General features: G+C 40.7%; 1 protein-coding gene across 2 annotated transcripts in view; it reads right to left on the reverse strand.

The window, feature by feature from the left end:
- Positions 1-26152, reverse strand: part of NRG1 (neuregulin 1) — an 818450-nt gene that overhangs the window by 716255 nt on the left and 76043 nt on the right. The window lies entirely within an intron of this gene.

Here is a 26152-nt window from a genome sequence, read left to right on the forward strand (position 1 = left end):
TGCCTAGCCAAGCAAAACAAATTCCCAAATTGGCCACAAGAACACATGTACTGCTGGGTATCTAGAGTCCATCACCTCTCTGTCAGGAGGCAGGTAGCATGCTTTATCATGTGTCCTCTGTAATTGTGGTTGGCCATTCCAATGATAAGAGTTCTTAAGTCATGCAAAGTTGTTTGTCTCTACCACATTGTTGTTATTGCATAAATTGCCCTTCTGGTTCTGCTCCCTTCATTCTGTATTAGTTCACAAGTATTCCCAGGTTTCTCTGAAATTGGCCCATTCTTCATTGTCATGGCACAATAATGTTCTTTTACATTCATAAAACATAATTTGTCCAACCATTCCTCAATTAATAGCCACCCCTTTCATTAATATTTCTTTGCCACCACAAAAACAAGTAGCTGCTATAAATATTTTTGTACCTATGGGTCCTTTTTCCCTTTCTTTGATCTCTTTGCAAGAATAGGCCAAAGAATATACATGGTTAACATGTTTCCAATTTTATTTCCACAACAGCTGGACTAATTCACTGCTCTGCCAGCAGTGTATCAGTAGTACTGTTTTCCCACAGCACCTATACTAGTTGTCACTTTTTTCATCCACCATGTCAATCTGATATGTGTGAAGTGGAACCTCAGAGCTCCTTAAATTGTATTTCTTTAATCATTAGTGATTTGAAACACTTTTCACATTCACTTTTCACATAGAAAACTGTTGGATCACATCCTTTGACCATTTATCAATTGGAGAATATCACTCATTCTAATAAACTTGAATCAGTTCTTTACATGTCTTGGACATGAGACCTTTATCAGAGAAACTCACTGCAAAGATTTTCTTCCAACTATCCATTTCCCTTCTAACTTATGTTCACTGATTTTGTTCAATGAAGTTTTTAAGATAAATATATGCACTCAAAATTGTCCATTTTATCTTACATGTTCTTCTGTATACATTTTGGTTATAGATTAATCCCCTATATATAGATATGACCAGAAGTTTGATCTTTGCTCCTCTAATTTAAGGTTATGATATTCCCTTTTTTCTTTAAGTCATGTATCCATTTGGAGCTAATCTTGCTTAATGGTATGGAGTGTTGATCTAAACCTAATTTCTTCCAGACTACTTCTTATTTTTCCCACATTTTTTATCATATAGTGAGTTCTTACCCCAGTAGCTTAGGCCTTTGGGTTTGTCAACTCCAGGCCACTGGATTCATTTGGTTTTATATATGATTCACTTAATCTATCCAACTGGTCAATCTTCCTATTTCTCAACTAGGTCCAAACTGGACAATTACTGCTTTACCATAGCTTAGGATCTGGTACTACCAGACCTTCTTCTTTCACACTTTTTCTATTACTTCCCTAGAGCTTCTCGACCTCTTGTTCCTTCAAATGAAGTTCATTATTATTTTTACAGTCCTATACAGTAATCATTTGCTAGTCATACTGTTATGGCATCGAAGAAGTAAATTAATTTAGTTAGTATTGCCATTTTTATTCTATCAGCTCAGAACTACCCACCAACAATAATAACTTCTCCAATTATTTGTCTATTTTGGGGAAAGTGTTTTGTAGTTGTATTCATATCATTACTATGCATGTCTTGATGGGCTCTCAAGTGCTTTCTTCTCATTCTATAGTTATTTTGAATATAATTTCTCTTTCTATTGGATTTTGTTGGTAATAGAAACACTAATGACATATGTGAAATTATCTCACATCTTGCAACTCTGCAGAAGTTATTAATGGATTTTCTAAGTAAATGATCATATGTATCAATCACTGTTTCTTCTTTACCTCTGCTTATTCCCTCAATTTTTTATTGTCTTATAATAGCTGACATTTCTAGAACTATAGCAAATAGTAGTGCTGATCATGGAGATTCTTGTTCCACCCATGATTTTTTGTTGTTTTTGTTTGTTTGGTTGTTTTTTTGCAGGGCAGTGAGGGCTAAGTGACTTGCCCAGGGTCACACAGTTAGTAAGTGCCAAGTGCCTGAGGCCACATTTGAAATCAGGTCCTCCTGAATCCAGGGCCAGTGCTTTATCCACTGCACCACCTAGCTGCCCCTTTGCCCCTGATCTTATAAAAAAAAATCCTCTGGATTAAACCTTTTATATATTCTAGATGTTGGTATTAAATAGATATTACTTATTGAGAAAAGGCATCTAATTCCTAGGTACCTAATGCATACCTAATTCTAATTCCTATGTTTTCTAGTGTCTTTTTTTTTTTAACAAAAAATGGGATTTGTCTTGTCAAAAGCTTTTTCTGTCTCTGTTGATGGAATTTTACAATTTTGGTTATTCTTGTTATCACTATGGTCCACCTTGTTGATGGTTTTCCTAATATTGCATCAACTATGCATTCCTGGGACAAATCCCAGCTGCTTGTAGATGATTTTTGAAATGTTGCTTTGGCTTGGTTAGGGGAAGGCAGCCTCACTCCCACACACCTACTTTTGCAAAACCCTCCAAATCACACCAGACCAAATCATCATCAAGAAAATCAATAAGAAACTACAGGAAGTAAAAGCAAGAATTATGCATAAAATGTGCCATGGAAACATTTTAAATGCCCCAAAGAAAACAAAAGGAAGCTCCGAAAGAAGTACAGACAAATAGCACAGCATTAAAAGTATGGAGTGGGATCTATTATAGGCTTTTTTTTTTTTAGTGAGGCAGTTGGGGTTAAGTGACTTGCCCAGGGTCACACAGCTACTAAGTGTTAAGTGTGTTAGGCCAGATTTGAACTCAGGTCCTCCTGTCTCCAGGGCCGGTGCTCTATCCACTGCGCCACCTAGCTGCCCCTATAGGCTTTTTTTGTAGCATAAACTACATCCAATATAGATTAAGGGCTTCATATATAATCCTCTTCATGTGTTCTACTTTGTATATGAAAACACTCAAGGTGGGGACAAGGGGTTAATTTCACAACTTATAAAGCTTTTTTTCTTTTTTAAAAGACACTGTTTTTCCTTCATTTTGCTTCAGGTAAAATACCACCTCTTCTGTTTGGTGTTTTAAGGCCTTCAGCATCTTACTCTCCAGTCCATCTTTCTAGACTATATTTTCCTTTATGAATTCTATACTGCAGTCAAACAGGTCTATAAGATGCTCTCCCAAAATGACATTCCATCTCCTACTTCCATACCTTTGCACAGGCTGTGCCCTCCCCTTCCCCCTTTACTAAATGTTCTCCTTTCTTACCTCTTCCCCAGAGAACTGATAACTCTACTCAAGGCTTAGGTCATGCATGCCTCCTCCCTTCAGAGAACTTTCCTGATTCCTTCCACTGTTAAAGCCAGTCCAAATTCATGTATTGCTCTTACACATAGTCTATATACAGTCTCCTGCATCTTCATAGTAGAATGTGAGCTGCCTGAGAGATGGAATTGCCCGACTCTTGTCTTTGCAGAACCAGCGCCAAGTCCAGGATCCAGTATACACTAGGTGATTAATAAATGCTCATTTATTCCAGCTCTTCATTCTACCAAACAGTCCTCACATGGCCTGGTCCCTTCATCTTTGCAGTCACCCTTCACTAAAACATATTTTAATTTGCCGATGTCCTTGGTGCCATACTCCAGGCATGGGCAGATTGGGGTAGAATACAGCAGCTCTATCACCTCCCAAACTCTGACATGGCCTGAGCTTGCATTACCACTTGGGGCTGCCATGCTACATGGTTGACTCATTATCAGCTTGGAATCCACTTATACCACCCAATCTTCTCTCAGACTGCTTGGCCCCTCCAGATTCACCTCAGGAGCCCCTGTGCTGGTCTCTCCTGATTAACCGCTGTTCAGTACAACCAAATGGGGAAACCACTCTCCAATGTACACCACATTTGCAAAGAGTTGCTCATTAAGCTCCAGAGGTGATAACCCTTGCCTTCTGTTTCCCATTCCCTCCTCTTCCTTCATGAATGAGCTCTGAATGGAGAGCCTTGAGGTATAGATAGGCGATCCCCATCAGGAGCAGATAGGCAGGTTTCTTTCATTTCATTGTGGAATGTGTTCTTTCTAAGAAGCCAGACACCTAGTCCTTGCATTTAGAGAACTAGGACTTGAGAGAATATGTAGCTAAGAGCTTTTCTGCAATAAAGCTAGAAGACTCTCATTGAACTTCTGTTTGGAACTGATGTTTGTTCATATATGGCTTTCTATTTCTGATGGACAGTAGCAGATGTAGGCCTAGAAGAAACCTCAGAGACCACATAGCCAAGACAGCTAGGCAGCACAGTAGATAGAACCTGGACATGGAATCAAGGGGATTTGAGTTCTAATCCTGATTCAGACACTTAAAAGAGTCAGTAATAACAGTATATAGCACTTTACAAATATTCTTTCATTTTATCCTCACAACACATAGGTGGTATTATTCTTCCCATTTTACAGATGAGACAACTGAGGCAGACAGATACTAAGTGATCTATCCATGGTTCTTCACTTAGTAAATGTCTGAGGGGAGGATTGATCTCTTCCAGCTTTAAATATATGATCCTACTTCAACTCCCTATAGATGAGGAAACAGTCAAACAGGTCACAAATAAGTTATAATTTAATCCCATGTTCTCTGACTCTGGAAGAAAGGTTCTTTCCACTGTAGCCTGATACTATAAGCTGTCACATAGGAGCTGAAAAGGATTTTAGAGACCACCTAGTACAACCCCCTCATTTTAGAAAAAGGAAAGTGAGGCCCAGAAAGGGATTCACCCAAGGTTCCATGGGTAATACCAAAGGTAGGATTTGAATTTGGTCCTCTGAACCCCAGAACCAATGTTCTTCACACTGTACCATGCCATGCTGTCTTCTAGTATTTCCTGAATAGTTATAATTGACATAATCATAGCTGAATATTGAGTAAGGTCATTTCCTACACCTAGGCTATCATCAACATAGCTATTTCTTACACATACAGAGCCTTAATGCCTTTTGACCAATGGGATTTGTGTCCATGTCTCCATGGCAGAAGCATCCAATATGGCAGAGCCCTTAAATTTGCATTCAATGTTTTAATTTAATAAGATTTAGGGCTGATGGTACAATGGAAAGAACACTGGCCTTGCACTCAAGAGAGGTCCAGGCTCATCCAAAAAGCACTTCTTATATGCCTACTATGTGTCAGGCCCTGTTCTTGGTGCTGACGACATGAAGACAAAATGAAACAATTCCCTACCATTCCCTAAATTCTGGAGAGGGATAGGAAACACAAGTGTAAACATATAAGCAAATATATGTTCATTTGAGATGGAAGTGAATACTGCTAATAGCTAAGTAAGGGGAAGAATGGAAGGAAGAGAGTTGATAAAGTGCTTACTATGTTGGAAGCGCTGTGTTACATGCTTTTATAATGATCTCATTCAACCCAGGAAAAAGCTTTCCATGGCAAGTGGCACATGAGCTAGACTTGGAAGGAAGGTAAATCTATGTCCATAGAGGTATTTGATACATATCCAACCAGAACACAAAAGAAGATGGTAGTAGAAATGTTGGCTCTCAGGTTCTCTTTGGAGGAAACTAGGTGGTGCAATGGATAGATCCATAAGCCTAGCCTCAGGAAGCCTTGAGTTCAATCCAGCCTCAGACTCTTACTAGCTATATTATTCTGGATAATCTACCTACCTCAGGCTATCTATTTATCTACCTCAGTCTCCTCAACTGCAAAATGGGGGTAATGATAGCACTTACCTCCCAGGACTGTTATGAGGAACAAATGAGATAATATTTTTAAAGTGCTTAGCCTGACACATAGATCCTTCCTTCCTTTTTTGCTTGCTTGCTTCCTTCCTTCCTCCCTTCTCTTCCTTCACTTCCTTTCCTTCCTTCCCTCTCTTCCTTCCTTTCCTTCCTTCCTTTCCTTCCTTCTCTTCCTTCCCTCCTTCTTTCCTTTCTTCCTTCATTCTCTTCCTTCCCTCCTTCTTTCCTTTCTTCCTTCATTCTCTTCCTTCCTTCCTTCCAGAAGTAAATGAAAGTTAGCAGACACTAGTTCATTTCATGCCCTAAGCAATTTTTTTAAACTTTCATTTTAAAGGAAATTTGTTCATTTCTTCCTGTACTGCTCATGGTAGCAAAAAAAGCCACCAAGAAATAATGGCAGTTTTTGCACTGGCATTTGGTACAAAAAATGAAAAGATAGAGGGATTCTATGAGGGACATAACATGGTCTTCTAAACAAAGTCAACATACACTTTTTGATACTTGGTGACTTCACTGCAAAAGTTATCTGGGAGGATGGGGGAAAGTACACTGTACAACATGGTAAGTTAAGAAACAAAAGAGTTTGTCAATTGCTCAGATGTCTTACATTTAGGTATCATGCAGACTTTCTGTCAGAACAAAGTGCAGTGAACATAATGAGGACTGAGAAACAAGACAAAAAGTGAAATTGAATAAATCTTATTGAAGAAGTCAATCCATGTAGAATACAGTTATTAAGCATCTATTATGAACCAAACACCATGCAAGGTATTGGAAATAGCAATACAAAAATGAAACAGCTCCTGCTTTCAAGGAATTTAATTCTATTGGAAGAAACAACATATATAGACTAGGGATGACATCTCTGATTTCATTGTTATAGGGAGTTCTTGGATGAGGAAACTCCCTCTACCATTCCTGATTGACAACTTCTTAGAACTTATAATCTTAGAGAGGGACCCAGAGCATTTAGAGGTTAAATAATTTAAGTATTTATCAGAGGCAGGACTGAAAGAAATACTAGTCTTCCTGGTTCCAACCCTCATTCTCTAGCTACTGCATAAGATACATACAAAATAAACAAAATATAAGGGGGAGCATGGAAAGGGATGAGCTACCATAGCAGCTGGGGTCATCAGGAAAGATTTCACCTAGAAGGTACCACTTGAGCTAAGGAATCTAATGGTTCTAAAAGGGACATTCTAAAGGTTTCTAAAAGTTGAGAAGGGACAGCCAACACAAAAGCCTGGAGATGGTACTGTCATGTGTGAGGAACAAAAAGATCAGTTTAGTTGGCCCACTGAATGTAGAAGGGGAGTGAAACATTCAACAAGGATAAGATTTCTAGCTTTATCAGCTACAAAAGTAGAATCAGATTGTGAAGAGTTTTTAAGTCCTAAGAGAGGAGTTTGTATTTGGCAATAGATAGAGGTAAGAGGCAGCCCCTAGAGTTTACTGAGCAAATGGATGATATTGTTAGACTTACACTTGGGGAGTGTTGCTTTGACAGGAATGGGAAGGAAGGACTTGAGGAGGCAAAATCGATAGTCCAAGAGAGAAATAAATAGTGGGGTCCTGAATTCAGACAGTGGCTGTGGAAGAAGAGAGAATAGGATGGATATGGGAAATGCTGTGTAGGCAGAATCAATAAGATCTGGCAACTGATTGGACATGAGGGGTGGAGGCAACAAAGAGTTAAGGATGACACTAAGACTACAAATCTGAGAGCCTGGAATAATGGTGGTACCTTAGACAGCAATGGAACAATTGGAAAGAGGTGGGAGTGGGGAGATGCTGAATTCTGTTTTGGACATGTTGTGTTTGGGATGTGGACAGGATATCCCATTGAAAAAGTCCAATAGGCACTTGGTGATGTGGGACTGAAGTTTAAGAGGAAGAATATGGCTTGATATATAGAGATAAGAAAGAGAAAAGAGAAAGGAAGGGAGGGAGGGAGAGAAAGAGAGAGAGAGGAAGGGAGGGAGGAAGGGAGAGGGAGAGAGAGAGAGGGAGAGAGAGAGAGAGGGAGAGAGAGAGAGAGAGACAGAGAGAGAGAGACAGAGAGAGACGGAGAGAGAGAGAGAGAGAGGGAGGGAGGGAGAGAGAGAGAGGGAGAGAGTCTGAAACTTTTCCATAAAGAAGGTAATTTAATATGTTTAACATAATTGTACTGTATAACTTATACCAGATTGCTTGCTGTCTTGGGGAGAGGGGAGGGAAGGGAGAGGGAGAAAAAAAATGGAAACTTAAAATCTTACAAAAATAATGGGTTTTTGTGTTTTTTCCATAAAAGTATTTTATTAATTTCCAGTTACATGTAGAGATATTTTGCAACATTTGTTTTTATAAGATTTGTAGTTTCAAGTTTTTCTCCCTCCCTCCCCTCCCTCCCCCCTCCCCAAGAAAGCAAGCAATCTGATATAGGTTATATATATACACAAAAATGAACGTTGAAAACTATCTTTACTGTAATTGTAAAAAATAAAATACTAATATTTTTTAAAAGAAGGTGATTTAACCCATAACCACTGATGGGACACCAATGATTGGGAGATGCTATGAATAATTTCAGAATCTACTGTCTGTGGGCAATCATCAAAGCAAAGGCAAAGAAAAATCAAAGCAGAAGAAAGAATAGAGATAAGAAGAAAGCAGTTCCTGCAACTGTAACAGCTTCAACCTATATGATTCAAACAAGCTATCAATAGTAAAAACTGGGAAATGGAAAAAGGCAAGGATACCGACCTTGATTATCACCATCTCATGCTAAAATTTAACAGATGAAAGCAGTCGCCATGAGAAAAGAATCAAAGGAGCCCAGAAACTATCTTAACCCAGACAACAATCCTTGTCACTTGAGAGAGATGAGACAAATGATAGTAACAGCAGTTTAAAATATAAACTCATCTGTAAAGCACTATGAAGGGGATGGGTAAAAGATTACAACCAGCCTGTGGAGAGTTTGGCCTAAGACCCAATTACACCATATCATCCCAAGAATATTCATAGATGAAACAACAAATAGATAAGAAATGGAAGAGATTTGTCAGTGTTCCTATAATGATCTATTTTCTTGAGCAATGACATGAACTGTAGCCCCTCAGACTCTTACATGAGGAAGTTGAAATCAGAAGGTGAAGTAGAGACGAGAGATAGAAATAGCAATTAATAATACTACTACTAAAACAGCTTTCATTTATAGAATACCAATATTGCTAGGCACTTACAAATATTACTCCATTTGATCCTCACAACAGCCTGTGAGGTAAATGCTGTTATTATCCCTGTCTTACAGTTAAGGAAGCTGAGGCAAACAGAGGTGTCTAAGGTAACACAACAAGGAAGCACCTGAGACCCAGAGAGGAAGACCCCAATGGGAGGAGGGACCCAGAATGTCCAAGGGAAGTTCAAGAGTGAAACTGCAAGTGAGGCATGACAACGATGTTTGTAAAATCAGAACTGAACCAGATGGGGAAAAAAGAATTAAAGATGCCATTGTTCCCGATCAAGTTCCAGGACTCCCTGAAATTGATATATCCATGGACTCCTTAGGGATCCAAAGATCCCAGGTTAAGAATCCCTAGTCTGGGGAACCCTTTCATTTTTTCAGCCCAGCAAACTGTGGCCCCAAACCTATTAAAAGGATGCTCAGTCGATCCCTCCTGAACAATTTTGTGCAACCCACATGCCAAGCTCCAATTTTTGTCCTCCTCTTCTCAGTCCCAGGTACAGTTTGCAGCTCCTTCCTTCACTCAGACGCAGATGAAATGTGGCTTCCTAGAATCTAGCATCCCATCATGGCCATGAATGCACATTTATTTTTTTGTAGCCATTATATAGGGAGGGTTAAATCCTCCCTGATGTCTTCTTCTGTAGCTCCCCTAGAGAGTTATTAGAGTCTTAGAAACTAAATTACTTGAAATTGTGGGCTAAGAAAAATGCACCTTTTAGGCCAGCTGCCTGACTGAGAAGCTGTGGAACAGTTGATGTGCTGGGCTAGAGAACAGCTATGTTACACCAGTGCCCCAAAGGGACCATGTCAGCCTCCGATCAAGAGGCCCGTGAGCTCATGCATTTATGCATTTAGGCAATTTTTGAGTTTCCAAGCCTTCATTCCTATCAGAAATGTCAGGTCCTCCCGCCAACATGTCCGAATGGGGCTTTGTTTCCATTGGCTCAGGGAAAACAAACATCCATCTTGGGGCTGTTCAGGTGCCAGCATTTCTGGAAATGTTTTCACCTAATACTTCCCGGAGAAAACGTAGCCTAATAAAATGTTAGTTTAAGACATTCGTTGTGTTGTTTGTTTTGCCAAAGTGCAGTCATGGGAGTTACAATCCTGCTATAGGAAAACTGGAAGTTGGGAGCAAGGGTGAATTTTCATTTCCAAGGACCTATTGTGTGGTCACTGATCATTAGGGCTCAATATTCAATGTCCAGGTGCCAACTGCCAAAAGGCACCTTTCTACCACCAGTGGCCTCCCCAGAATGGCAGGTGGCTATGAGTCATGGAATTTCAGGATCTCCGAAAAATCACACCTGCAAAGGACCCAAAGGTCAATGGAAAGATATATGGAGAGTTTAGTCAGGCTGCTACATGTCAACAACTTGACTTCATGAATCCACTGAAGTCTCACTGAAGTCTTGAAGTCAAATAATCCTCTCTGGAAGATTGATGGAAGGATGTGGACAGGATGAAGAGCACAAAATGATATGTGGGGAAAGCACACTCTGCAGCTGTAGAGGAGGGAAGATCACAAATCTATTTTGTCTCATTAAAGTCCAGAATTTAAAGTATCCTCTAAGGAATATTTCTGGAAGGCCACGAACAAGAGTCCTAGAGGATGAGAAGCAGTGGGGAGAAAGAACGCTGCATGTGAAGATGGAGTGAGCCATCACGATGTCATAATAGAACCATGAAAAGATGGAAGCAGACATCAACACGGAGTCTCATTGCAATGTTGACCATCTAGTACTCAACATTTCTGACTTATTAAGTTATCAGGCTCTCTATTCATGTTTCTAGTATTAAGTATGTGGAAGATATACTTACATGACATTCATGGCAAAATGTGAGAACTGGAAGGAAACAAGGGCTCATTTTTTACTTAGACCGATGAGGAAAATTAACTGAGAGAGACATGATGACTTAAAATAATGTATCCCAGCCTGGGAATCAGAGGAATGCCATTCCAGCTCCACCATTTATAATCTGTGTGGGTTTGGAAAAGCTCCATGTCTCAGAGTCCCAGTAGCGCCCTCCCTCCAGTGAGTGTAGTGAAGGTGATAGCCGAGTTCTCCACTTTTTAAGCCAACATCTTTAGCATCAAGAATTGAAATATAATATATATCAAACACTGAGACTGATTGACCCATGATAAGGTAGGTAATATCAGTATAATAAAGATGTCCTTGTTTTAATACCATCATCTGAAACATTTATTAAATGACAGTACATGGTCCTTTGAGAAGAAATGTTGCATAGCCAGAAAGAGAACCAACCAACCATGATGTAATGACAAAGACCTGAGTTCAAGTCCTGACTCTCACACATACTAGCTGTGTGGTTGTGGCAAAAACACTTCTCTGTCTTCACTCTAGGCAACTCTGAGCCTCTAGTTACAAAAGAGCTACCAATGTGCATTGAGTTCCCACTGGGAACTCCCAAAATAGATGAAATCACAGTGCCAGATGAAAAAGAAAAAAAAAGTTGGTTTTTATGAACTGGAAATTTAGTGGATTGCCATAAATTGGAGAATGACTAAACAAGTTGTGATATGTGAATGTAATGCAATACTATTGTGCTATAAAAACTGATGAGCAGGTGGATTTCAGAAAAATCTTGAAAGACTTACATGAAGTGATGCAAAGTGAAATGAGCAGAACCAGGAGAACATTGTACACATTGACATAAATATTGTACGATGATCAACTATGATGGACTTAGCTCTTCTCAGCAAGACAATGATCCAAGACAATTCCAGAAGATTCATGATGGAAAATGTGATGCACATCTAGAGAAAGAACCGATGGAGTCTGAATGCAGATTAAAGTATACTATTTTCACTTTCTTTATTTTTTCCATGTTTTTTTCTTTTGGTCTATTTCTTCTTTCACAACATAACTAATGTGGAAATATGTTTTATGTGACTGCACATGGATAACCTATATCAAATTGCTTACCATCTTAGGAGATGAGAGGAGAGAGAGGTATGGAAAAATTTAGAACTCAACATTTTTTCAAAAATTAATATCGAAAATTGTCTTTACATGTAATTGGAAAAAAATACTTTTTTTAAAAAAAAAGTTCATCCTTTGCAAGGAATTATACAGGAAAAATGAAGCAGCTACATACATTGCCTTTTGAAAATTGTACATTTCGGCCCAATAAGCAAGTAAATGAAAGAAATATAAGTGGTCCATGTCAGAAAAGTATACCAGCTAAAGCATATCCATTACACATCCAAGCTTCAAGGGGCCATAATATCATTGGTGGGTTTACTCACCCTTCCTTTCACTGATGTACAGCATGAGCCCCTAGAGTCACAGCTAGGAAATGGTCCCAGTGACCATCTGTGTCAATCTACAGATGAACATCTGAGAACTTAACTGCCTTGGTCCTCAGATGACACAAAGAACATCCATCCCCTAGGATCCCATTCAAAATGGTTCTGGATTGTCCAGCACTGGCAGAGTTTGTTTTCTCTGGCACAGCCTCTAAGAGTTCAAGGTCAACTCTAAACCCTAATGAGACATTCCAATATGCAAAGGCATGGAACAGACGTGAAGTACTAGATGAAACAGCTGCATCAATGGAAAGAGGGAGGAAGAACTGGATTCCAATCCTACCTCAGTCAACAGTTAGTGCCTGACCCTGGTCAAGTCTACTAACATCTCTGGGCTTACCTTTCACATCTACAAACCAGAAATGCCCAAAACCCGTAGTGCAGACCTCCCCAGATTATGATGTCACTCTACTGGGATAATAGATGCAATGTGCCGGTGACTCTATGAAGCCTGCAATGTGGCTACTCCCTACAAAGATGCAGATTGTCTCCCCCCAAGCTAGCCCATCTCAGGTAAACTGACCCTGGAGACAGGGTACCCCAAAGAGTTGGAATCCTTCTGAAAGTGTTCCCAACAATGAAGCACAACATCTCTCCATCAGTTGTCCCAGGTATATACTTTAAAGTGGTATATAAATGGTGAATACTATGATTCAGTGCCTTACACACAACAGGTACTTACTAAAGCCTTCTTGATTTTAATTGGATGGAAGTAAAAAATGAGTTCTAGCCATTGAACCCTAAGAGGGCATGGGAAAAAGAAGAAAATATCCATCTGTCCCCCTTCAATCCAGTAACACTTCCTGTAGGAGGTGGCCTGTCAGAAGCATTTAGCATAGAATCACTTCTAGTTAAAGAAGGAATACAATGTGTTCCTTTGTGGGCAGACTTCAGTCTCAAAACAGGCTGGGGGGGGGCGCAGCTAGGTGGTGCAGTGGATAGAACTCCAACCCTGGATTCAGGAGGACCTGAGTTCAAATTCAGCCTCAGACACTTAACACTTACTAGCTGTGTGACCCTGGGCAAGTCACTTAACCCCAATTTCCACACATACACACAGACTCTGTGGACAACTGGTATAAATCAGGCTCCATTTCAGCATCTAGGACCCAAGTGACACAGAACTCCAACATTAACCTGGAATTAACCGATGCTCCCACATCTGGCTGCTTACGTTCTAAGATTTGGGCTCCTAATTACACTAGCTCACTTTTCACAGCCTTCTCCCAATCTGGTCTGAACATCTGCTTCAGGATAATCCCAGACTGTACTCCCAGTGACCAGTACCATTTTCTTCACATGGTGCAGACACATCTCCCCTTTCTATTCCAGGCCAAGTTCACATCGGGAGACACAAGGTTTTCATAATAAGAGAATCTGAGCCTCCCTTGTCATCACATGTAAACCACATGAAAGTACTCCACAGTGACTCAACCAAGAGGCATTGATGGAGCCCCAACTAGATACCAGGCCCCATTTTTCTGAAATCCACCTGCTCATCAGTTTTTATAGCACAATAGTATTGCATTACATTCATATATCACAACTTGTACCACACAGCCCTGTACTTTAGGAGCCCATAAAGGAGACAGCACAGACAACTTATAGGTACATGAAAAATGAATAGAAGGGAGGGAGGGCACCGGATCAAGAAAGGCCTCATATACAATGTGATGTTTGAACTGAGACTTGAAGGAAATTGGTCATTTTGGGGGGAATTTTTGAAAAAGGCAGACTCTGGGGGGTCTGGTAAGAGCCTCCTTCTGCCGCTGCAGGCATCCCTGCTTTCCTTGGAAAGGTGGGGCCCTTCCTTCTCTTCAGCACTCCTTACGGCCCATTGACAGTCTGCAGCAATTGCTAGGGCCAAAACATGAGTCTTTCCTCAGCTCCTATAAAGTCAGAACTCGAGCTGGGAGGGTCATCCAGAGGACAGGCTACCTCATTGTGTAGATTGGGAAGCTGAAGTCCAGAAAAGTAAGGTATGCCAGCCAAGATCATGTGGCTGCTAAGGAGGAGGGGCTGGACCAGAACCCCAATTGTGTGACTCTTTGTGCTGCCCCATGCTGGCTCTCCCCACCCACTAGGCTCATCTCAGGCCATCAGTGGGCCAACCACTCTCTAAAGCACAATGTGGGCTCTTCCAAGAGTGTAATCTCTGTGCCCTTGCCCTGGCTACCCCCATGTTTGGGAGGCTCACCTTCTTTGCTCCCCCCTTTTGGCTCCCTGGCTTCCTTCAAGATTCTACTCACAACCCACTTTCTGCAAGAGGCTTTTCCCAAGCCTCCCAGCTGATGGGTCTTTCTCATCTCAGGTTAACTTCCATCTTCTGGATAGATATCTTATAGGTATATGCTATTTACATATTATCTCCCTCATTAAAATGTAATAAGAGAAATAGTCATTACTGTCCTTTGTACTCAAAGGGGACCAAAATGACCTCACGATGTCAGGGTCAACGTACAGTGTGTCCACCTGAGGCTGATCAGACCAACACAGGCTCAGAAGGCTCTACCATAGATCACACACGAACAGTCCATGTGAGCATTTAGAATGGAAAAACAACAAAACATCATCAACAAAAGAAACGATGGTGGTGGTGGTGATGGTGCTAAGCATTTACATAATACCTAACATGGATCGGGAACTGTGCTAAGCACTTTACAAATATCTCATTTGAACTTCACAACAACACTGAGAGGTAGGTGTTATTATTATCTCAATTTTACAGTTGAAAAAAATGAAAGAGTAACTTGCCCAAGGCCACACAGCTAATAAGTATCTGAAGCTACATTTGAACTCGAGTCTTCCTGGATCCAAGCCTAGAGCTCTATCCACTGTACCACGTGGCACTCCTTAAAGACAGGGGCACTTGTTTTTTGTTTTGTTTTCCCTCTCTTTATAGTCCCAGCACTTTCCTGAGTGCTTAACTTGTAGCAAATTGATTACAGGTTTATGAACTTACTGGTTCTGTACATGTGCTGAAGCCTTGATTCTGGTGCCCTCTCCCTGCTCAGCTGTCCCTGGAGGCCTTGCCAAGGAGGCAGCAAAAACAGGGTATGCAACAGGGCGGGCACCAGCCCCCAACCCACATGACTGACCTGCTCCTCTAATCCCACGTCACAGAGGACACTTATCGTTGCTATGGTCACTGTTATTACTATTATGTTCCCACCATCACAACTGAAGATTATTTTTAGCAAGGCAACATTTTCTAATCACTTTCCACAAAACAACCTCAATCTACTCATTTCCCATGATGCCCTCCTCTACCTCATCTTAGCTACACACAGAGATGATTATGCTCTCGGTCACCCACAAATGTTCCTTCCTTTTATCAGATCAAAATTTGTTTGTCATCCCATCTTTCTTCTGACTTAAAACCCTGAATCGTATTCTTCATCCTTGGAGATGGGCTCCAGTTCTCTCCCCACCTTGGGCTACACTCTCCTTCCTTCCCTCCCTGATCCCTTGGTGAACAAATCCAATTCTACACTGTCCACTTCCCTCCAGTCCCTTGCCTCCTTATCCCCTGACCAATCTTGCCCTCTCAAGGCCTTTAATTACTCTCACCATCTGCTACCTTCACTCCTATTTGTGAGCTGCTAAACCGACTTGGAGAGAATCATGAAACTGCTGAGTCCACTAAAAACATGTGTTAAATAATCTCAAGTGGGCCCTCATTGTGGCAAAGCCACCCTTCTACACACCCCTAATTTATTCAAAATTCCATTTAACCCAGCAACTTTTCCAAAACCTTTTCATCCTTCGTCAAATTCCCCATGGTTCCCCTTCTCCACCACCCTCTCAGCTAAGAACCTTGCCTGATATTTCACTGAAGAAATTAAGGTCACTTACAGAGGGCTCACTCTTCTGCCATCTTCCTCATCACATGCTACTGAGATGCCTTCCCCTACCATCTCTTCCTTCACCCCTTTCTCACATGAAGAAGTGGCTCTTCTTCTTGCCAAAGCACCTAATGGGGAATGGCTGATGAAATTAGCATATATACATATATATATATGTGTGTGTGTGTGTGTGTGTGTGTGTGTATACACACTAAGAAGTAACATGAAGAAGACAGAAACATGGAAAGCATGAACTTATGCAGAGAGATATCAGCAGTGTCAAGAAAACAATATACACAATGATGAAAATGACATAAATGAACAGCCACAAAACAATCAAAAGGAAATTTTTTTTAATTCAAAAAAAGGAAACTTTAAATTACAGAGAATCATCATGGCCCCAAAGAAAAGCTCAAAGACTTTTCTCCACACCTTTGCAGAGGTAGGAGGTCTTTGGGTGTAGAACCACGTTGCATACATTTTCAGATTATCCCAATGGATTGATTAGTTTTGCTGATTTCTTTTCTTAAAATTTCTTTGTTTTATGGTATGGTTTACTAGAAGGGAAAGGGAAGGATACAGAGGGAAATTTGGGTGATGTAGAAATAAAAATCAGCAAATTTTATTTGTAAAAACAAACATATGTGTACACACATATATGCATATATGTATAAGTATATATACATATATCCAGCATTAATATAAAGTTGATTCTCATATGACACTTGAGAGTCTTTTTCTCCATGTCCATTCTTAACCTGTAGTGCTCAGAACTGAAGAGATGGGGTCTAGCTAGCCCAAGTAGAATGGACATGCCGCCTCCCTAGGCCTGGACATTCAACCTCGATTCACGTAGTAAAAGAGTGTAGAAGTTTGGAGACTGCCCCATCCCAAAGCATCCTCATCTAGAACTTGGAGGCTACCACTACCCTCATTTCTTGTACATGGGAACTGACAAGCCATAGCCCCCCCATCTTATACCTGACAAGATGACTTTCTGAATGAAAACATAAAATTTGAAAAATCTGGAACACCTAAACTCACATATGCTCCTTCAGAAATTTACTAGCTGTGTGACCCTGGACAAGTCACTTAAACTCTTACAGCCTTAGTTTCTGCATCTGAAAGTGGGGGTGTTAGCATCTAAATCCCAAAATTGCGGTGAAGTACAAGTGAGATGTTATTTATATATGTGCATATGTGTGTATCACTTTGAAAACCTTAATAAATTTTTCCTATTATTATTCAATAGAGCTCACTCTCACCTTCAGTTTTCTCATTTGTAAAATGGGCATGATCACAGCACCTATTTCCCAGGGTTGTTGTGAGGATCAAATGAGAAAACCTATGTCCAATACTTTGCAAACATTAAGTACTATATGAATTCAAGTTATTATAGAAGTATCAGGGTGGCACAATGGAGAGAACACTAGAGCAGGGCCAGGAAATCTTGGGTTCCAACCCAGCCTCGGACATGGGGGACAGTCAGAGAAAATGCCTTGAATCAGAAGGTGGAGAGTCTTGTTTTAGGATCAGCAGAAAAACCAGTGTCACAGGGGATTGGGGATGGGGAGGAAGGGTGTAACAGGGAAGAAAAAGCATCTCCTAACAAAATGTCACATAAAAAAGGAAAAACTGTTCTCAAAATCTCAACTGTGGCTACTGCCAGCCAACAAAAGTACCCACTCTGAAAAAGGAGAACAGTAACACCCTCCAGACAACACAGCAAAGGGCAGTGTAACAAAGCATTTGGAGTAAGAGGGCCTGGGTTCAAATCCTCATTCTCCTCTTTCCTGTCACTGTGGCCTTGGAGGAGTAACCTCACCTCAAGAAGCCTCATTTCCTCACCTAGATGGTCTCCTCCAAGTAGAAGGATCCTGGACCTCCCACTTCCCATACCTTTGCAGGCTTATTGTACGTTATTCCCCATCTCACAATCTACCATCCCACCCCACTGACCTTGCTATTCCACTCTTATACCTTCTTGTTATTCTGTTGAGTGCAAAGACACACGCCAGGTGCTGGGGAGGGGGGGGAAGTATGGGATTTGAACAAGGCGCAGTCCCTACCCCAGTGATGTCCGGAAACAAGATAAGGCACAAACACACATAACCATACCGCACCACAATTCCAAAGAGCTGCTGGAGTTCTGATGAGGGGAATGAGGTACAATAGGAGAAGGGAAGAGCAGGAGCCAGGACCCCCATGTGCTTACCTTGGAATGTTTCCCTTGGGGATTCCGCCAGCTCTTCCTTGGACTGCCAGCAGGGCTCTCCCCTCCTCCCCCCAAGCACATGGCAGTGAGAGCATGTGCTTGCTTAAGTGATCTTTGCCACACTTCATCTTTCATTGAGCACAGTAGGTCTACTACCAGAAGTATTGAGAAACGGATATTTTCAGCCTTGGCAGCTACCTCGAGAATTCAAGTGCTCCTGGCTTCCTGAGTCAGTCTCCCCTGCCCATTGGGATAAGCTTCCTGTGACCACAGCATTTGTCAGAAAAGATTACCAAGCATAGGAGAGTCATGAACCTGAATAGACTAAAAAGACCCATGATTGGCTGCCCAAGAAATCTGGATATATGGGTTGCTAGGAAACCGAAGATGCAGGGTAAATATGGATACCTGTTGAGTTGTCCCAAAGAAATGCCCTTGATACATAATAGGAGATGGCTATATTTGAAATATTTGTCAATGTGCCAAACAAGGCTTGTATGTTTCAAGCATGGCTTTTGTGATTTCTTCTATATTAGTTTTGTACAGTATCTTTTTGAGAAGGAACCCTCTTAATCCCTTTGGGGAAAACCTAAGAAATGATTCACTGTTAAGCTTTGTTTAGGGACTTTTCCTGGAGTTCTATCCTGGGCAGAGGGCAAAACAAGCCAGAGAGTGTAAGAAAAGCCTGATCTTTGGGGGAAAGGGGTCAGACCACACACACCCCCTAAAATTCCAGGCATCATGAGAGCCAAGAGCAGGACCCCTTTGGAGAGGGGGACCTTGGTCCAGGGTAACCATGGTGATCCTCCTTTTCTTATTTACTAGTCTATTCAATCTCTAATTGTTCCTAATCAGCCAAGGCTTTTGAAAGAAGGCCTTTTTCATCTGGGCAATTTATGTCAAAACTAAAAGGATCATCTTGAAGCCTAGATCTGGCCCATAACCACAGCAGCCTACCTTATTTGGAACAGCAAACATTTGGAAGAAAGAGGAAAAAGAGCCACAAGGTGAAGAGGAGGAGAAAGAGGACACAGAGAGGCAGGGAGATAATTATTTAACTTTCATCTTATTTATGTCTTAGACGTTTCCATTGGCACACGAAATCATTTTCTGTGTCTACGGCCAACAGATACCAGAAACCTTATTTCTCTTTTTTCCAAGGTTAGACTCTCAATTGCTTGTAGAATTGCAACAACATCTGTACCAGATTCCATTATGAGACACCTTTCACCTTGGTGAAAATCCTGGGAGCCTACATTTCAATTGGTTATTTTAACAAATAGCTAATCATTTCAATCTAATGCAAAATATAAATTAGATGTTGTTCTGGGCTAGTGCAGCTCTTTAAAGGTGATGGGGGAAATTGTGGTTATATTTTCTTTGTAGCACGAAGGATGGTTAAGAGATTGAATCCAAAGTGAGAGATGAAACAGAAGTTTCTCCTAGTGGGATTTGGGATGCATTTCTGTAATTCTCACAGGACAGGGGAATGCTGTTGCAGGGAGTGTTGGAGAAATCAGCAAAGCAAGCACTTAACCACTTGTAGCTGTCAGTCATTTTGAAAATGAAATTTCCCCAGCCTAGTCTACCCACAGATCATTTGGTTGCACAGTCTTCATATACTCATCAGTTTGTACTCTTACTAATGCTTGCTAGTTAGTACTTGGACTGTGGCCTAAGCAGGGTAAGCTTAGAACGTAGAGGTGTATGCAAAGACTCCATTGTGAGTTGCGAATCCATTGGAAGTTACAGCCTCAGATGGATACATCAATTTAGAAAAGTCCAGATTCTGTTTGTAGAGGGTGTGCACACCTTAACTGGGATTCTGCAGTGTACAGAGCTGTTGTTTCTCTAAAAACAGTTCCCTTGAGACTTTTGAAACAGAAAGACTTTCTGGCTGCCTCTAAATGCTATCCTAGGCAGCTGAGTAATCGTGTGGCTATAATGCTGGATTTGGAGACAGGAAGCCCTGAGTTCAAATCCTACCTCAAACATATACTAGCTCTGTAATCCTGGACAAGTCCTAATAGCTCTGAGCCTAGGCATAAAATGGCACCTATTTGGTGGGGTCGCTGTGAGGATAAAATGAGATAAGCCACATAAAATGCTTGCAAACCTTAAAGCACCACATACACACTATAAATAGTATTTTTATTTAAAAAGGGGGAGTCATACATCTTAAGAAGGAATATTTAGTGAATATTGAGAATCTTAAAAGTCAGAGCAGTGAGTCCTGAAGTAGATTTTCATTCTGTTTCTTTTCTTCATAAATAATGGGTCAAGTGACCTTTTATTACCAAAATAAAAGACATTTAGGACAGTTGGGTAGCTCAGTGGATAGAGCACTGACCTTGAAGTTGGGAGGACCCAAGTTCAAGTCTCACCTCACTTACTAGATGTGTGACCCTGGGCAAGTCACTTAACCCCAGTTGCCTCAAACATCTGGGGTAATCTCCAGTCATCCTGATGTATATCTTGCCACTGGACCCAGATGGCTCTGGAGGAATGAGGTTGATGACCTTGCACAGCCCTCCTTCACTTGAATCCAATTCAATGCAAGTCATGGCATCACTTCTCAAAGAGGACCTGAATATTCTTGAGCAAGAGTGATCTGATAAGATCTCTGGGTGAGGAAGATTATTGAGGCAGAAAGAAGGATGGCTTGAAGATCTGGCAGAAAGGTTATTGGAAGAATCTAGGCAGGTAGTAAAGGTGGCCTGGCCAAAGTACCTTTGCTGTTGGGGGGCAGGAAGCATTAAACAAAACTGAGCCTTCCTCTTTCTGGGATCAGAGCTGAGATCATATCTCACAAAACTGGAGCTGTCCATGGTAAAACCCAAAGCCTTCACCTTCCAGCCCTGGGGAAATGCTCTGACCTACACTGCCCTGGACCAAGGATGAAAACCCATTTCAGTAGCCAGGGCTCCAGATCTCCTTTGTGCTGGGAATTATGCCACCATCTGTATACAAAACACAGACCAACAGAAACATCTGTGAGCCTGCAGATGTTAAGAACAAGCTCCAATGGAGGCCCTTTAACAATCAGACTCTCTCTCAGGGGACCAGTCTCTGAGCCAAAGCTGTCTGGGACAAGTAGTATATAAAGTCCCTCAGGCAAAGGCTTTTTATCTTTCGTATCTCCACTGCTTAGACAAGACAGTTGACTTCAACAGAGCTGATCTTCATTGTTGGCAGAATGAGAGAAAACCATAGGTATGTTCTAGAATAAAGTCCCAGCTTTCAGGCAAATGTCATGCCATTTTAGTGAATGGATGACCTAAATTCAAATCCTGACTCAGACACTCACCAGCTGTGTGACACTGAGTAAGTCACTTTGGATTCTTTCAGTCTCGACTTTCTCATCTGTAAAATGGGGATAATAATTGCACTTACTTCATAGGGTTATAGTAGAGATCAAATGAGCTAACACATACAAAGTGTTTTGAAAAACTTAAAGTGCTATGTAAAATGTTGTTATTGTTATTATTAAAACTGAGGCCCAGAGAGATCATAGACAATGGATCTAGCATCAGAAGGGAATTCAGAAGCCACGAAGTTGGCCATCTAAGCCAACCTCCTCATTTAATAGATGAGGATACTGAGGCCTGGAGAAGTCACATGATTCACCTAAGATCATTTGGGTACTAAGTTGCAGAAATGGGATTTTAACTCAGGCCCTTTGGTTAGAAATTTAGTGCATTTCTCACAGCACCACACTTTATTTTTTATTTTTTGGTGAGGCAATTGGGGTTAAGTGACTTGCCCAGAGTCACGCAGCTAGCAAGTGTTAAGTGTCTGAGGCTGGATTTGAACTCAAGCCCTCCTGAATCCAGGGCCGGTGCTTTATCTCCTGCACCACCTAACTGTCCCACCACACTTCATATTTAGATTATCAAGTCTGTATGAAGAAGACTCATGGGCTTCATCTGCTGCTGTTCCCTCAATATCAAAATGTTTGCCCTTCTAACATTCTCCCCGGACTCCAGCAGGATTACTGAAGGGTAATCAACCAGGGAAAGCAGTCCATGGTGGGGGTGAAAAGATGGAGATTCCTTTTTATGCTGTATTTTCTCTGGTGTATTTATAATTCTCAATAATTGGATGACTTCTCAAGCTGTGCACAATTACAACAGCCGTGAATAAGTAGTGCCATCTTCCCCAAATATTCCACTATATGATTCAGTGAATTTCATAGTGGAAGGCAAGGATGGAAATCTCTATTTCATAATTGACCAGACTCATTTATGATTGAGATCCCACTTCTATACTTTTGTTTTCCTTGGACTCCAAGTTTGGACCATACCTACAAATCAACAGGATTCAGCAATTAAATGCTAAAAGAGCTAAATGCTCAGCACTGGGAGATATGGGTCTTATGTTTTCTCACTGCTGTAAATCCCTTGCTGTACAAGGCATAAGAAAGGCATTTAGGGGGAGGGGATTTTTCTTTATTAGTTTTTAATAATAGCATTCATATAGCATTGTAAGGTTTGCAAGGGCCTTACATGTGGAATCTCATTTGAGCCCCATAATAACCCTGGGAGGTAGGTGCTATTATTATCCTGATTTTACAGAAGAGGAAACTGAGGCTGAGACGGTGTAAGTGATTTGGTCAGGGTCATGCAGCCAATAAGTATCTAAGGCAGGATTTGAATTAAGGTCTTCCTAAGTGTGGCATTCTATGCCACCTAGCTACTTTTAAATCAAGCTAGTGTCCACTGGCTTTACGACAAAAGAATTGATAGTTCATTCAGATAACCCTCTTTTGAGTTTTGGGTTGAGTATTATTCTTGCTTTTTTATTTGGGCAAAGGGAGGCTTTCAAAAGACACAAACAATGTGAGGGCATGGACAATAGTGGCAATAAACAACACCAATTAGGGACCAAATGTGTACAGTCTCATCCAAAGGGGTTTAACTGGGGGCAGCTGGGTGGTGCAGTGGATAAAGCACCAGCCCTGGATTCAGGAGGACCTGAGTTTGAATCTGGCCTTAGACACTTCACACTTACTAGCTGTGTAACCCTGGGCAAGTCACTTAATCCTCATTGTCCGCCCCCCCCCCAAAAAAAAGGGTTTAACCAGAAAAGAAAGGGAAGAAAAACTTAATTTTCCAATGCCAATCTTCCATTTTCTGTTATAATTTGGCCTCCTTGCTGTTCTCCCAATAAGACATGCTACCTCTTGGCTCCAGACATTTTTATTAGGCTGTCACCCGTGCCTGGAATGTTCTTTCTTCTCATCTCGACTTCCTAGCTTCATTTAAGTCCAGCTAAAAGTCCATCTTCTACAAGAAGCCTTTCCCCATGCCTCTTAATTTTAGTCCCTCTCCTCTGTTAATTATTTCCAATTCATCCTGCCAATAGCTTGTTTGTACATAGTTGTTTATATGTTGTCTCCCCCATTAGACTGGGAGCTACTTGAGGGCAGGGGTTGTCTTCGACCATTCTTTGCATCCTCAACACTTAGCACAGTGCCCAGCACAGAGTAAGTGCTTTATAAGTATTTACTGAATGACTAACTTACAGAACTCTGATGCCACATAGTAGCCCCTACATAAAGAGAATGGTAACAATTATTCAGAGAAGACAAAATTCATGTAAGACGTCAATGGTAAAACCTTTGTGTGGTGTCAGAAGTGGAGACACAAATGACAGGATGTAGGGAGAACAAGGATACAGCTTGGTACCATGGATCAAAGACCCTACATTGGAATATCATATCAGTCACTTGCTGCTATTTTTGTGACCCTGGGAAAGTCATTTAACTTCCCAAGTTCTCAGTTTCCTCAGTGATAACATAATGCTATTGAACTAGATGGCATCTGAGGTGCCCTGAAGTTTGTGATCTGTGTTGATGCAGACTAAAATAAAGCAAGGAATCAAAAGCAAAATAAATTCAGTAGAAAGAACATTGGTTCTCGGGTCAGAGAAGCTGGATTCCAATCTTACTTCTGACACTGAAGAGTGCAACTTTGGTCCAGTCACATAAGACTCAGTTTCCTTCTTTTTTTTTCGGGGCAATGGGGTTAAGTGACTTGCCCAGGGTCACACAGCTAGTGTCAAGTGTCTGATGCCAGATTTGAACTCAGGTACTCCTGAATCCAAGGCTGGTGTTTTATCCAATGCGCCACCTAGCTGCCCCCAGTTTCCTTCTAAAAAGTATAGATTGGATAGCCTTGGAAGTACCTTACAGCTTGAAATATCTAATAATTAGGCTAAAATGAATTAATATATTAATGTAGTCTATACTGTGCTAGTATGTTATATAGTAACATATTACATTATATATTAATGCATTCATATATTACTGTATTGTATATCATGCTATTATGTCACATATTAATACATACATATATTAATGTGTTATGTGTTGTCATAATAATATATAATATATCACAATGCACAATACATTAAGAGATGTATGTGTTAATATATAACACAATAGCATAATATATAATACAGTAGTATATGTATTTACATATATATATAATAAAACTAGCCTGTCTTTTCTTTCCATCAGAAAATTCTATGATGACGTCTTCCTCTATTTCTCCCAAACTCCTCACTCTGTGTGTGTGTGTGTGTGTGTGTGTGTGATATCTCCATTTAAAATGAGAACTCAGCTCAGACATCTCCTCATTTCTCAACTAGCTGCATTATTTTGAGACTTTTCTGACTTCTCCATCATAGCCCTTGAGTCAGGTACATTCACCTGCAGCTGCCACTCTTCATCTTCCTTTTATTTCTTTCCTCCATTAGATTGTAAGTTCCATGAGGGCAGGGAATGTTTACTTTTTGTATTCATATCCTCAGTGCTTAGCACAGGGCCTGATACACACTGGACACTTAATAAATGCATATTAACTGAATCATCAGTTATATGTTTCAGCTGCTTATACCCAAAATGCACCTTTCCATTGCCCTCAGTGTAATTCTCATCTTTGGTATTCCAGATGTTGCTGCCATGTAGATAAAATATTAGTATTGGGTCTTAGCTTCATGGGAATCCTGGGATCATCAAGAGCTTTACCATTTCCTAAATGTGATCTAGTCCACTCTTCTCTTCCCATCCACCTCTGGAGCCAGTTCAGTGTCCATCTGTATTGTTTGTCCCAGATACACATACTGTTAGACAAAATCTAGTGTCCATCCAAGTGCATGCTAAAAGCTGGGCAATGGCCATGCTTCTTCCACTTGGTTTTGCCTTTGTGGATAGGCAGACCAAAATGTGAACTATGATGTTAAGGTTCACCATCCTTAGGAAAACAGTTTGTTTAAATGGCTTTTGAAAATATTTGCCATTTTTATGCTATTTGTACTTCTCCTTCCTCTTTCACTCTAGAATACCCTTGGAATAATTTTGCTCAGTTGGATATCTTGCCACACTTTCTTTAAATTGGTTTTATCCTCCACTATTTTCTAAAATGGTACTTCTCAAGGTCAATCATTGATCTCTAAGAATTTATAGATGAGTTTCTATGCTAACATGGTACTACTGCCTTTGACAAATCTCTCTCTCTCTCTCTCTCTCTCTCTCTCTCTCTCTCTCTCTCTCTCTGTCCCCATTTGGCAAATAGATCTGATTTCTGCTGACTAAGGAGTTTTCTGAGCTCCTTTTGTCTCCATGTGGTAGAAATTAATATATATTAATTAAACTTCTGGATGAACTTTTTATTGTTGGTGTCATTGTCAGTTTTGTTGTCTATTTTCTAGTTTGGATTTTCAATTACTTTTAAACAATTTGACATTTAATCATTTTAATTGAATTCCATATCCTTTTTCATTATTCTTTCTTACTTTTTTTCAAATTCTGATCTTAG

This window comes from Dromiciops gliroides, chromosome 6 (assembly GCF_019393635.1).
Source record: "Dromiciops gliroides isolate mDroGli1 chromosome 6, mDroGli1.pri, whole genome shotgun sequence".
In the NCBI taxonomy this organism is placed as follows: domain Eukaryota; kingdom Metazoa; phylum Chordata; class Mammalia; order Microbiotheria; family Microbiotheriidae; genus Dromiciops; species Dromiciops gliroides.